This window comes from Ambystoma mexicanum, chromosome 12 (genome assembly GCF_040938575.1).
Source record: "Ambystoma mexicanum isolate Mex_15411 chromosome 12, UKY_AmexF1_1, whole genome shotgun sequence".
NCBI classification, from domain to species: domain Eukaryota; kingdom Metazoa; phylum Chordata; class Amphibia; order Caudata; family Ambystomatidae; genus Ambystoma; species Ambystoma mexicanum.
The window spans coordinates 219,429,251-219,441,683 of NC_090936.1; the positions used below are offsets into that span (position 1 = coordinate 219,429,251).

Sequence of the window (12,433 nt, forward strand, 5' to 3'; positions counted from 1 at the left end):
TGGTACTTCACTTTGTATATTGATACAATCAACTGATAAACTGGTATCTCCCTTACGGATGAATAGCATGTAGAGTATATCTTGTTTTGATAACTAAGCGGCAAGGGAATAATGGTACCTGCCTTTAGTATGAAAACAAATGTTCTCCAGCTTCCGCTGTGAAGATCAAGTAGCCAATAACTATCCACAAAATAGTCTAAAAGCGGTTTATCAAGTTATTTTTCAGTCAGTAATCGGAGTCTTTGGTTAGGCAATAATTATTCATATATTGCGTAAAAATGAGGAGTGGAAAGTACCTTTGTTTTTAGTGAAAATTGAGGCTTCTAGGCATTGTCCGAGAGCTGGGCCCATGTTGTGAGGAAAAAAGTGCTTCCCCAGCATTGAGAGTGCCTCTTCTAACAATTTTATACAGGCAGCTGACAGGAAAAATTGCGTAGTTATCACAGGACTCTGTGGCTTCAGGCCCAGCCCACCAACACTTCTGAAGACTTCAGACACAGTCACACTCGCTCATAAGAATTATGCCACGGACCACCAGGGATATTATCCAAGTAAGGAAAGCATTACTAGTTAGGGTAATGCACACTTAAAAGTGTGCAAAGAAGATATAATATCTCACCGGAGAGGGAGCGCTCGATTTAGGCGGCCATCTCTGTAGGCGCCAAGCCACGTCCCCTTGTTGGTACATTTCTAATTTCTGTGTTCTCACTTCATAACCTTTTGCTTGTAAGGAAATAAGTAGTGTAATTGGAGAGATTGTAGGTTTATGTTGTGATCAGAAGAGGCGTGGTTATGGTGAAAGTTGGGTGTATTTCCTTATCATGCTGTAGTGCGAGAGAGCCTTTCTTCAGTTTCTCGTAGTTGTATTTGTTACATCACCACGTTCATAATTGGAAGTGCTAAATGCCTTGGTTGGATATTGCTCTCTATTGTATGTTAGGATGTATAATTCATCATATAGGAAATGACTGTAGTAGACATTATTACAAGATGGCTTTTCAAGATTCTATTTACAAAGAGATAAACCTTCCATGAAAAGTTAGCATTAAGTGAAAATATTCTTTAGGTCTTTGCCTCTGTGTTCAACATTCAAGGAATACTTGATTGCCCCATTTCTTGTGTGAACTGAACCTGTCCCTCATGACTACAACATGAATTGTGATCTCTTTAAGGGGAAGGTCTTTCAATTCTAAAGTAGTGTCCTCATTACAGAGGTGTTGATCTAAATATATTAGAAGAATCAACATTCCTACTTGTCCTTCTGTTGCTGAGACTATTCCAGTAACTACTTGATTCAAATTCTCTGCACTAAAATCATCTCTAAAAAGTGGTAGCACTCTCACCCTAATTGCTACCATAGTGACTCACTGCACGTCTTGGTGAAGTACAGCTGAGAAGTACACACACATTTCAAGGTTACACATACTGAATAATTATTAGAGGGTACATTGGCTGGAATTATTATTTGTCTATGTGGATTGGGTAGATATTCCCACCTTTTGCCTATAGTATGTTGGATACCTCATAGGCACCACAATAGCAGGTGGTATTATTATCCAGATTAATGGTACTCAACAGATCAAACTCAGGACGATAGATGGCTGAATCAACCATGGAGACGTTCAGACATGTGTCTTGCTGACTGAAAGCTGTTAACAAGGATGACTACTCAACTGACTAAGCTATGATGGCAGCTTGCAGAGTTTACAGGACCTTCACTGTTCTAAGATAAATGGACTGTGTACTTAGCTGTGTTCTTTTGCATTTAGGTTTGTCACCAATGTTTGCTGGCATTATAAGTTTCTCACTGGAGTATGGCCCATCATGTTTGATCACTTCTCTGAGCTGATCCCTTGTATTGTGCATGCTAGGAAAGGTTCCTGTAGAGTGAAGACATATGTTGCGATTTTTCTATGGTGGGATATGACTTGTGGTTCTTTTTAAATTGGAAGTTGTCATATTGCTTCTCTGAGACCCATGTTTGGTCCCATGTTTGGTCCCATTTATGGTCTGCTGACCCATATAATGATTGAGTAATATTTGGGGGTCTTTCATAATTTTGGTTTCTTTGCTGCCCATTGCTACATTGATGTGATTTGGTATGCCTATTGTTATGTCTCACTTCTTTTGACAGCTAGTCAAAATTGGTACACGTTTTAATCTTTGGCAATGATCCTTTTCCCCGTTATTTTGGTGCATCAAGCATGAGTCCCAGCTTATCACCACCTCAAAGTAGCACACAGGCTCTAACTTCAAGAGCCTTTCAGTGCGTCCCTATCGAATTTTGTGGAAAAGTGTGTGATGCTGATTGCTCAAGGGGGTGTACATTGACAGTCCACCAACATCTCCTTTTACAAGGGGAGTTTGGTTTCTCCCTCAATCGGATCTAATAGTATTGCATTACCAAACCAGGGTGAACAATTTCCACCCTTTTTTTGCCACTAGCCAGTAATATATTGCTTTTGGCGAGTAACAAATGGCATGCTGCGTGTATGTATAGAACTGAGGTGGCAAATTACTATTTGTTTGGTTGGCTAGCATGCAACTTGAATGTTTGCCCGCTGATAAAACCCTGATAAACAAATAAATATATACATTTCCAATTAAATCTAGCTAGTCACTTTGGGTGAGATTAATGTTTCTTTCTCTATCTCGCTTGCCCTCATTCTTAGACTTGCTATCTTTATCTTTCTGCTTTATTCCTTCGTACTGGACAACCACGTTCTGAATAATGGCAGTGAATTAGTTTCAGAGAAATACCATGGACATAGCGAATGCATGGTGGTAAGTGCTGAAATATACAACACAAGCTAGTAGACACTGATCACATTCATTCACAATTTTTGTGACAATAGGAAAGAGCGGGTTCAAATCAAGAAAACCAAATCACGTCATGCTATCCTGAATTGATATTGATATTGATATTTTATTTATATCGCATTCGTACACAAGTGTTTCAGAGCGCGACAAGGCAAGGAAGGGGAACAGGGGAGAACAAAACAACGATCTTACTACGCCCAGTGACATTGAGAACGCGCAAGTGCATGGGAGAGAGAGAGGGGAAAAGTGCATGGGAGGGGGGGAGAAGTGGAAAGTGCGGAGCAAATGAGAAAACAGATAACTAAAAATAAATAAATAATAAAGGCAACAAACAGTGGTAGTGCAGTCAGCAAGTGGCAAGTGCTGGGTCTAAGGCAGAGGACAGAGTATGTCTGATAAGTGCAGGAAGAAAAAAGAATGGAAGAATGGAAGTTTAGAAGTTACTTTAAATGTTTGAAAGATAGAGTACATAAAAACATAGAACACAGCATTACCAAGAAATCCAACAAACGACACACGCACGCACGCACATACACGCACAGGCACACACAAGCACACACGCACGGACCTATATTATATGACTGGAGAAGAGAGATATACTAATGATATATCCACACAAAGCACACATGTTCACAGCACACTAGGGCATACAGTGGGGTTATTTCTGTCAAACCGTGTTCCACTCTTTTTATAGAAATCCTCTTCAAAACTCCCAGGCCACTCATTATTTCAGCACCAGTAATTCCCTCTTTCAGGCAGTGAAATTGATTTTTCTTTTCTTGGCACATGACTATGCAGATGATGCCTGAAGTGAAATGATCGCACATGGCCATTTCTACTAGTTTACTGTCATACTGTAGCTGTCAAGTGTATAAGATTAATGAGTGTGACATCAGGGCAGTGCCTGGGTTTACACAATTAAAGTGGGAGAAGGAAATAACTCTGGAAATGAGAAACATGCATTTTTAAGGATTTCTCTTGTTCCAAAAGTTTGTATGCAATACTGTAGTGGCATCATTTGCTAGTGGAATTCAGAACATTGATATATATGTATGCAAGGTACATGTTCATGCATTCTAATGGCTTTTGTGAAAAGAAACAAAAAAGTGTAGCGACCCAATCCCTCACTGTTCCACTCTCCTGCAAAGAATGATATATTGTATTGCACATTTTCTGCACCTTTTTTTTATATACAGCACCTGTATCCAACCCTCCTTCAAAGGTTTGTATACTAATTGACCTTTTCACAATTGATCCCGGGAGAATTGACCTCGGAGAATTGACCTAATTTAGAAGGTCAATTAGAACATAAGCGGGGTAAACAACCTGCAACCCCTCCACCCAATCCAAAAACCCCTGCAACCCCCCCACCCAATCCTCTTTTATTATTTATAATCCAAAACCAACCCAAGACATATATAAAATAACTAAAATAATATAAAGGTCAATTGTGCAGAAGGTCAATTAGTACCACTATAATTAGGTAAATTGTGCAAAAGGTCAGTAGTAAAAGGTCAATTTGGGTAATACCCTACAACGTGCTTGCAATATAAAAGAAGCACTGGCAATGCCAATAGCGTTGATGCTTTTATATTTAATAGGATGTCTGTGTGAGCGTACACAAACACACACTCACACAGAGGCAGAGGGGTATATATGGTGAAGGTCTAGGAGGAGATCGATAATGTTGTGTAGCAGGGGGTTGATTGGTGGAAGTGGGTGGGGCAACATGAGGTTAATGAATAGGTATGAAATTAGGCAAGCAGCATTACTAGATGTATTAGTATGCTGGATTTCCTAACAGGCCACTATCACTGAATTGCATAGCTGGGTATAGAAGCATTGTAAATCAGTTGGGTCTGTCTTAGTGATTTATAGTTGGGAAGGTTGTTAAACCAGAAAAAAAGGAGGGGAGCACTAAATTGTAAAATTTGACAATACAAGATGGGACTAGGGTACTGCTGACTCAGAGCTAATCATATTCAGGTGTGACTTAGCCTCCTGATGGAGATCAAAAGAGTACCATTGATTTGAATAATATTAAATGGGGAGATGCCATCGAACACGGCAATCCTGGTAGGCCAATAGCAATGGGGAAGAGGCTTGTTCATGTCAATTGTGCCTAACCCATCCGTTAATGTAGCCAATGATATAAAACAGTGAAGCTGGCATTGAATATATTAACATGGGAAGATTACATATTCTGCTGGTACATGTAAAAGGCTGATAGGGCTCAGGAAACATTATTTGCAAATTAGTTGTGCCCCTTGTACCCTTTTATAGTCTCAGTATGATAAAGACTAACTCGAAAGTAGGTAATTATGAACATGGATATATCGTAGCATGCCTCTACCTCTGAAAGGACATTTAGACTGGGGCAGAGTCAGGGACAAGGCAAGTGTTCAAGACTGCAGCTTTAATCCTTCTGAATGTGATAAAGTGATTGCTGATTTCAGAGCAGTGCTGTACTTCCGAAAGACCAGTAAGAGTACTGGAGAATCAATTGAATTTCAAGCTTTACTCCTCACTCAGCATTCCATTCTTTGTAGGGTACAATGTATTGCGTTGGTTTGGATACTATGTAATCAGCCATCATTACAGGGTGGTATGGCTGAGTTAGAGTCCACCACATGCTAGGAGAGGTATCATTCATCCATTCATCTTATTGAGAGACATTTACTGAGCACCGTATAGGTGATCAGTATTAAATTGGGGTATATTATTACAGCCAGAAGGTTGGCAGGTCTACAGGTGCCAGTCACATGTGAAGTGCGCCTATCCCAGACATTCATCATAATAAGGGTGCCAACATGAATACCTTTCAGAAAGATAGTATTAAACAGGAAAAGTACAAATTGGTTTAGCACATCTCGAAGGATGGTTGAAATGATGCAGTAGTAATTACATATCAGGTGAGCCTAACTCAGATTTGCATCAAGAGGATAATGAAAGGAGGAACATTGAATTCCTTAACATTAAAGGTGGGAAAATATTAACCAATGTCCCAAAATCTAGGTGCTGATGTCCCCCTTCTTCCAAAACTCTAAGTACTACTATGTTTTACTTTCCTGTTAGGTCCCCCCGCCGCCCCTCTATCCGGGTGCCCCTACTGCCCTGACCAGGTGACCAAGGCCAGGTAATTTCACATCTAGTGTTGTACCCCAATTGGATGTGCCCCCTCTGCTCAGACACATAACCTGATGTACCCTTCCTACAGGTTAGACAGCATGCCACACACTGGCCAAATCAGAGTCTCGGGTTTGTGCACTGGTAGGCCTGACGAGACCCACCACATCTTAACCCAGCCATAACCAAAGCACAGTCTATTATTCCAACCCCTCATCTCATCTCGCAGACCTGTGCCCACCCTTCAGGACCCCAATGTATACATCACACCTATCCGCGCTCCTCGCCGGTCCAACACCCCTCTCCCCGACCTGCAATGCCCTCCACATAGATCTCTCTCCACACAATCAAGAACAGCAAGATGGAGAGAGGGAGCAGTAAAGATTTTTCCCCAGAACATTTCAGACAGCCCAATGGCCCAGGCAAAACAACCCCCACACCCCACCCCTGCTGCTATCTACTCACCTGCACCCTCTGTTTGCACCTCTTGTGAACAACATAGCACCGCCAACTCATGCTTCCCCTCTCTTAACGCAGCAAGAGCAGCCCTGGCCAATACCCCAAATTCCACAACCACCCACACTCACCCACACCCCTTGGGCAGCCACAAATTCAAGGAAAGACCCAGACCAAGGCCATCTCAAGGGCCCTCCTAGCATCACCCATTCTCCAGCTCAGACCCCAAACCCTGCCATCACACTATAAGGCCCAAACTTCCTGACTGGTGCCCAACCCAGTCCTAGCCCTATTCCCTTCTTTGGCCATCCCTGCTGGTCCACGTCCGCTCCACTACGCCTCCCCCCTCACCCTCCACTGCTCACCCCTTTGACCCTACCCACCATGACCACCCTCTTTCTCATAACACCCTCCGCTGGTCATATCATTCCCCAAACCCGGCCACCTACCCCTCCTTCACTCTAGTTCCTGCTACCATTCCCAACACGACCCATCCAGCACCTGCAAGGATACCCCTTCAACACTACTGTGCCCTCATCAATGCCAGGTCAGACTCCAAAAATAAATTACACATCTTTGACCTCTTCACAGAAGAAAATCCAGACATCCTTTTCATCACAGAGACCAGGTTTGCTGACAATTATGAGCCTAATGTGCATATGGCCTTCCTGCCCAGGTACAACCTTACTGTCAGGAACAGATCACGAAAGGGTGGAGGATTTGTGATACTACACAAACACCAATTCCCACTAATAATTAAGGACACCTCCACCAACATCGCAAACTACAAATCACTTCTGGTAAAACTCCAAATCTCACCCTCCACTTTGCACATCTTCCTACTCATCTACAGACCGCCTGCCTAAAACAAAAACTTCACAGACATGCTCTGTCAAGCTCTGACGACCAACCTCAACCTCCATCCAACACTTAACATCCTAGGGGATTTCAACATCTGGTTTGACTCTCCCTCAAACCTTATGACCCGATCTCTCAGAGACAACCTAGAAGCACTCAACCTGACGCAATACATCTCCACACCCACCCACACTGGCAGTCACACCCTCAATGCCATCTTCAGCACCACAATAATATCCACACTGCCCCCACCCTCCCCTATCATAGAGTAATCACTCAGCAATTTTCCGCTCTGTACCACTGGCGACAGCAGTCCATGCCCAATGCCACGCATGACCATCACCAAACCCCACACTTCTCACTATGCTCAGGAATAAAGGTGTTATCACCCCAGATCTAGCCAACTCCCTCTTCACCTCTCTCCCTACACTTTCCCTCCATGAAGGACCAACCCCCATCAAAATCTTCGACCCCTGGCTTTCGAATGCCCTTATACTGCTCACTCCTACAAAACGGACCTCTCAGAGATCAGAACCCACACTCAGGTAGTTCACTGCCAACCTCAAAACAATAAAAACCCTCAAGGACTATCTGGAATGGACCTGGAGCACCATCCCTACGGCTCAGAAAAGAACACTCTAGCAAGACTAACGAGAGCACACAGACTGGAAATCAGAAAAACCATGGGAACAGAATCTTAATCACTTGCAACCTGAGCAAGGAACTGCATGGAATCATTTCCGAATTCAACTCCCCAACCTGCTCCAACCCCCACCCATCTCCCAACGCCTATGTGACACCATATCAGTACACTTCCACAATGTTGCTATCAACAGACACTCACCATCATCTCTAAATTGAAATGTATGCCCCTGCCCCCTACCTATTCCCAGACTGACCCACATCAAACCCCCACCTCCATACAAACTTTCTGCTCTTTCTCTCCCATCTCACACCAGACTTTCATCTCACTGCTAGCACAAAGTCTCCATCAGGCTCCCCTGATAAGCCCTGCCTGCCCACCCTCCTCACAAAAAGCATCCTAGCCTCAACCTGTGCAGGCAGCATCGAACACTCAATCCCCAACCACTGCCTAACATCAGGAGTCTTCACGGAAGACACACATCAAACCCCTCCTAGAAAAACCTATACTCTATCCATTCCTACCCCAGAACTACCAGCCTATCTCCAACACCCACTTCATAGCCAAACTCATGGACCACACAGCATACAAGCAGCTTGGCCTTTTCACCGAAGCCAACAACCTTGTGGTCCCTGCACAATCTGGCTTCATACTGCTTAGAGGATCAGAATCCTACCTTGTGTCCATCTGGGAAGACCTAGAAAGAAGAGCTGATGCAGAAGGCTGCACTGTACCTTCTTGACCTCTCTGCTGCCTTTGATACCATCAATCACACCATCCTACTAGACAGACTACAAACACTAGGAATCAAGGACACTGCCCTCTTGTGGATCTCCTCTTTCATCTCTAATTACTCACAAATCATGCTCCTCCACCCATTCACCTCGCCTCATGACCAGAAACAAAAGGTGTCCCACAAGGAGCGCCCCTACTCCCCTCCTCCACATCTATCTAACCCCTCTGCCCTCACTCACCCGCTCCCACAATCTTACCTGCTACAACTATGCAGACAACACCCAGAATCGCCAGGCTCCATCCGTCCAGATCGTTCATCATGCCTCTCGGATATTGACTACTGGATGACGACCAACCACCTCACCCTCAATCCTGGGAAAACTGAAATCCTACTCTGTGGGAAAACAGTGCTCCTAAACCTATTTGTGGGCCACAAACCCTATGCCCCACATCGGCAACAATGACAAACCTTGGATGCACACAGAATTATCCCCCTCGCAACACATCAACTCCATACCCAGAACCTGTTTCTACAGATCCTCAGGCCTATCTTCCCGTACAGCACCTATCCTCACTGTTTCTCCACCATCATCTCCACCATCCTTTCCTACTTAGACTACGCAAACTGCCTTTACCTAGGCACGCCAGCGTTTTAGCTAAGGAAACTGCAAAGAATCCAAATTGCCACAGCCCGCCTACTCATTAACCTACCTCCCAGAGAACACATCAACCCTACACTAAGAGTACTCCATTGGCTCCCAATTGCTCGATGCACTGCCTTTAGCGTTTTAGCTAAGGAAACTGCAAAGAATCCAAATTGCCACAGCCCGCCTACTCATTAACCTACCTCCCAGAGAACACATCAACCCTACACTAAGAGTACTCCATTGGCTCCCGATTGCTCGATGCACTGCCTGTGCATCGCCCACCGTGCCATCCACAACACAGGCTCTGAATTCCTTCAAGACAAAATCACTTGCAACCACCCCTCACAGAGTCTCATATCTCATACAGCATCTCTCCTAGTGGTCCTATTTTACAACTCCTCCAGACTGGGTAGATCCTCGTTCTCTGTCCAGGCGCCAATCATCTGGAATTCCCTACCTCTACACATTCACAACATCGACCATCAATTGGCATTCAGAAAGGCTCTCAAAACCTGGCTTTTCCCTCACTCCTCTTGAAACCCTCACCCTCTCTAAACTCTAGTGCTGACCCAAACACATTAGCACTCCTATCCACCAATTCTCCGTAGATGCCAGCAGCATTCGCGCCCGCACACCGTGACAAACTATCCTCTTCCCCATGCACAACAACACTCCTACCCATCAATACCCGAAGGATGCCAGCAGGGTTCGCAGAGCCGCACTGTAATAAACTTTCATCCTCCAGAAAAACACAACAACTCTCCTGACCACCAAAACCTCATGTATGCCGGCAGCTTTCGCAGAGGCACACTGTAACAAACTATCGTCCTCCACTATCATCCTCCCTTCATGTCCTGCCCCCTCTTCCCCCGGGCCCCTCTCCCACTGTGCAGACTTTTGTTCCAGGGAGACCACAAATAGAGAGACCAGCCAACTGACTGTACCAAGAAAAAGAACACCAAAGTCGAATGCCCTCCAAGCATATGTTACGTATACCTTACACCACATCTGTAGACACAGGCCACGGGCATGGCCACCCATCCATGCGCCCTAGAATGCAGCTCTGGCTATATCATTTCGGTCTAGCAGTACATAGAGCCATTCACACTGAAACCCCTGATGTACTCCAACACCTCTGCCATTAGTATACAGCGACAACCAACAAAAGAAATTTGGTCTAGCTGGGCACACATCAAATTTTCAGCAATAGCACTCATCCTAAACCACCAACAGCACCCACCCATGTGCTTGATCTCCGGGCTGCTTACTGGAGCCCAGCCAGTACACCTAAGTGCCAACCTGGCAAAAATGCACACAAGCTTCTTTTAATTTAAACTCTTGAACCTCCTACACATGGACTGCAGTTACGGAGGGCATTCCAACCACAAAGTGCATTGAGGCCTACAAATGGGGGATGGTCGCTGTATAAATAATTAATAGAATACAATACTGTACAAAGGCGATTTGAGATGGACTGGCTGGGGACATGCTTGGTGTGCCTGCCTTGACCGTTAATCTATTGAACAGTAACTGTGAGTTTGGTATTTTAAATGGGGAGAAAATGTTGTGTTGTGGCCATGTGAGAGACATGTTAGATCCTCTTGACTCAGCTCTTTAGATTAAAATGATAACATGAATACCAATACAATGTGTAATATTGAAATGAGTATACTTCAGATATGATATTACCTCTGATAGGATGGAGTATATTTACCCATATATCATATATGCCTGTATCAATCTTGTAGTGGGGTCCGATACCTCTTTGGCTTTGTTTGGGACCAATCAGATACATGCCAGTTTGCTTGGCTCATGCTTTCATCAACTGTGAATCCATGTTACATGTTTTTCTTCCCAGTTCCTCACTTCACCCTGATATGCTATGATCTTGTGAAATTCTGTCTGGAATATGATTGTAGCTCTCAGGAGCCAAACCCTAACATAGATGTAGCCCCTCACACCAATGTAGCTACCTCATTAAGCTCATAAGGGTCTCAATACATTAAAGGCAGATGATATGAGTGGATTGTTCCTAGTGAAGCCACAAATCTTAGCAGACATTTCCAACAATCTTTCCTGAATATATAATCTAACATTGTGTTGCTGCTCAGAGCCTAGAGAGCAATTCAGAGGGTATTTCCTGAACTCTCTCCTGAGAATTTTCAGAGCTCGGCACACCCCGTTTTCTTCAGTGCTAGCTTGCATGTGGTTCTTGGCAACACATGATGGTACTTAGGACATTTTCCACATTGCCTCTTTCTGCAAGGACTGGCAATGTTTATGTCCAAGTGATTCTAGTATTTTCAGGAATGGTAACTGAAGCATAACAGTAACCAGACAGCAAACACCACTAGGACAACCTCGCCATCCCATGAAGGAGTGGATGCCACCAATGGAAGAAAGACTCGCACATGCAGGTTGAATTTACCCATAAGCTCATCACACAATCACTGCATCCATCCAACATTATCACAAATCTGAAAAAATTGTCCAGAGGGCAAACTTTGTTTACCACAATGGTGTACCAAATTTTATTAGACATGAGACAAAAATTCAAAAGAGTTAGTTCATGACATGTTATTATACACTTCATTATTATATCACATAACAAGGCAGCAAGGGTATACATAAAAACTGGCTAAAAATAGTCCACAACAATGAACATTCATAGTGCAGCATTCAGACCGTACACAACAATCAGTGACATACAACCATACAACAATTACTAAAAAACATAACAGAATTAATTGACAATAGGAGGTGGGATATACACACTTTCCCCACGTCCATTTTGATTTTTTTTTGTATTTTGAGTTTTTCAAAAACAGCAATAGAAATAATTAAAAACAATCTATCGCAAGGGTGGATCTAAGAAAGAGAATTATATAGATCACATCCTGAGGAATAGGCTCAACCGTTTTCGACGTAGAATGTACTTTGGACAACATCTTCATTAGGAGAGAGAAAGATGTCATAAAAGCTGCAAAAGCAAGACTGCATAAGTATGCGGCAGTGCCCTGCCCCAAACCTAACTCTAATAACAATAGTATCTACACCGCGTGCCACCTGTCCAGTAACAACAAATTATTTCAAACCATGTGTTTAGATTAAAAAGGGGAGTCAGAAAAAAATCAAAGACAACCGCAAA

At 43.6% G+C, this 12,433-nt stretch overlaps 1 protein-coding gene across 1 annotated transcript in view; it reads left to right on the plus strand.

Annotated features, from left to right (window-relative positions):
• The window catches only part of LOC138513460 (potassium voltage-gated channel subfamily A member 2-like), a 663,909-nt gene that overhangs the window by 118,596 nt on the left and 532,880 nt on the right, over positions 1-12,433 (plus strand). The gene's annotated exons all lie outside the window — the stretch shown is intronic.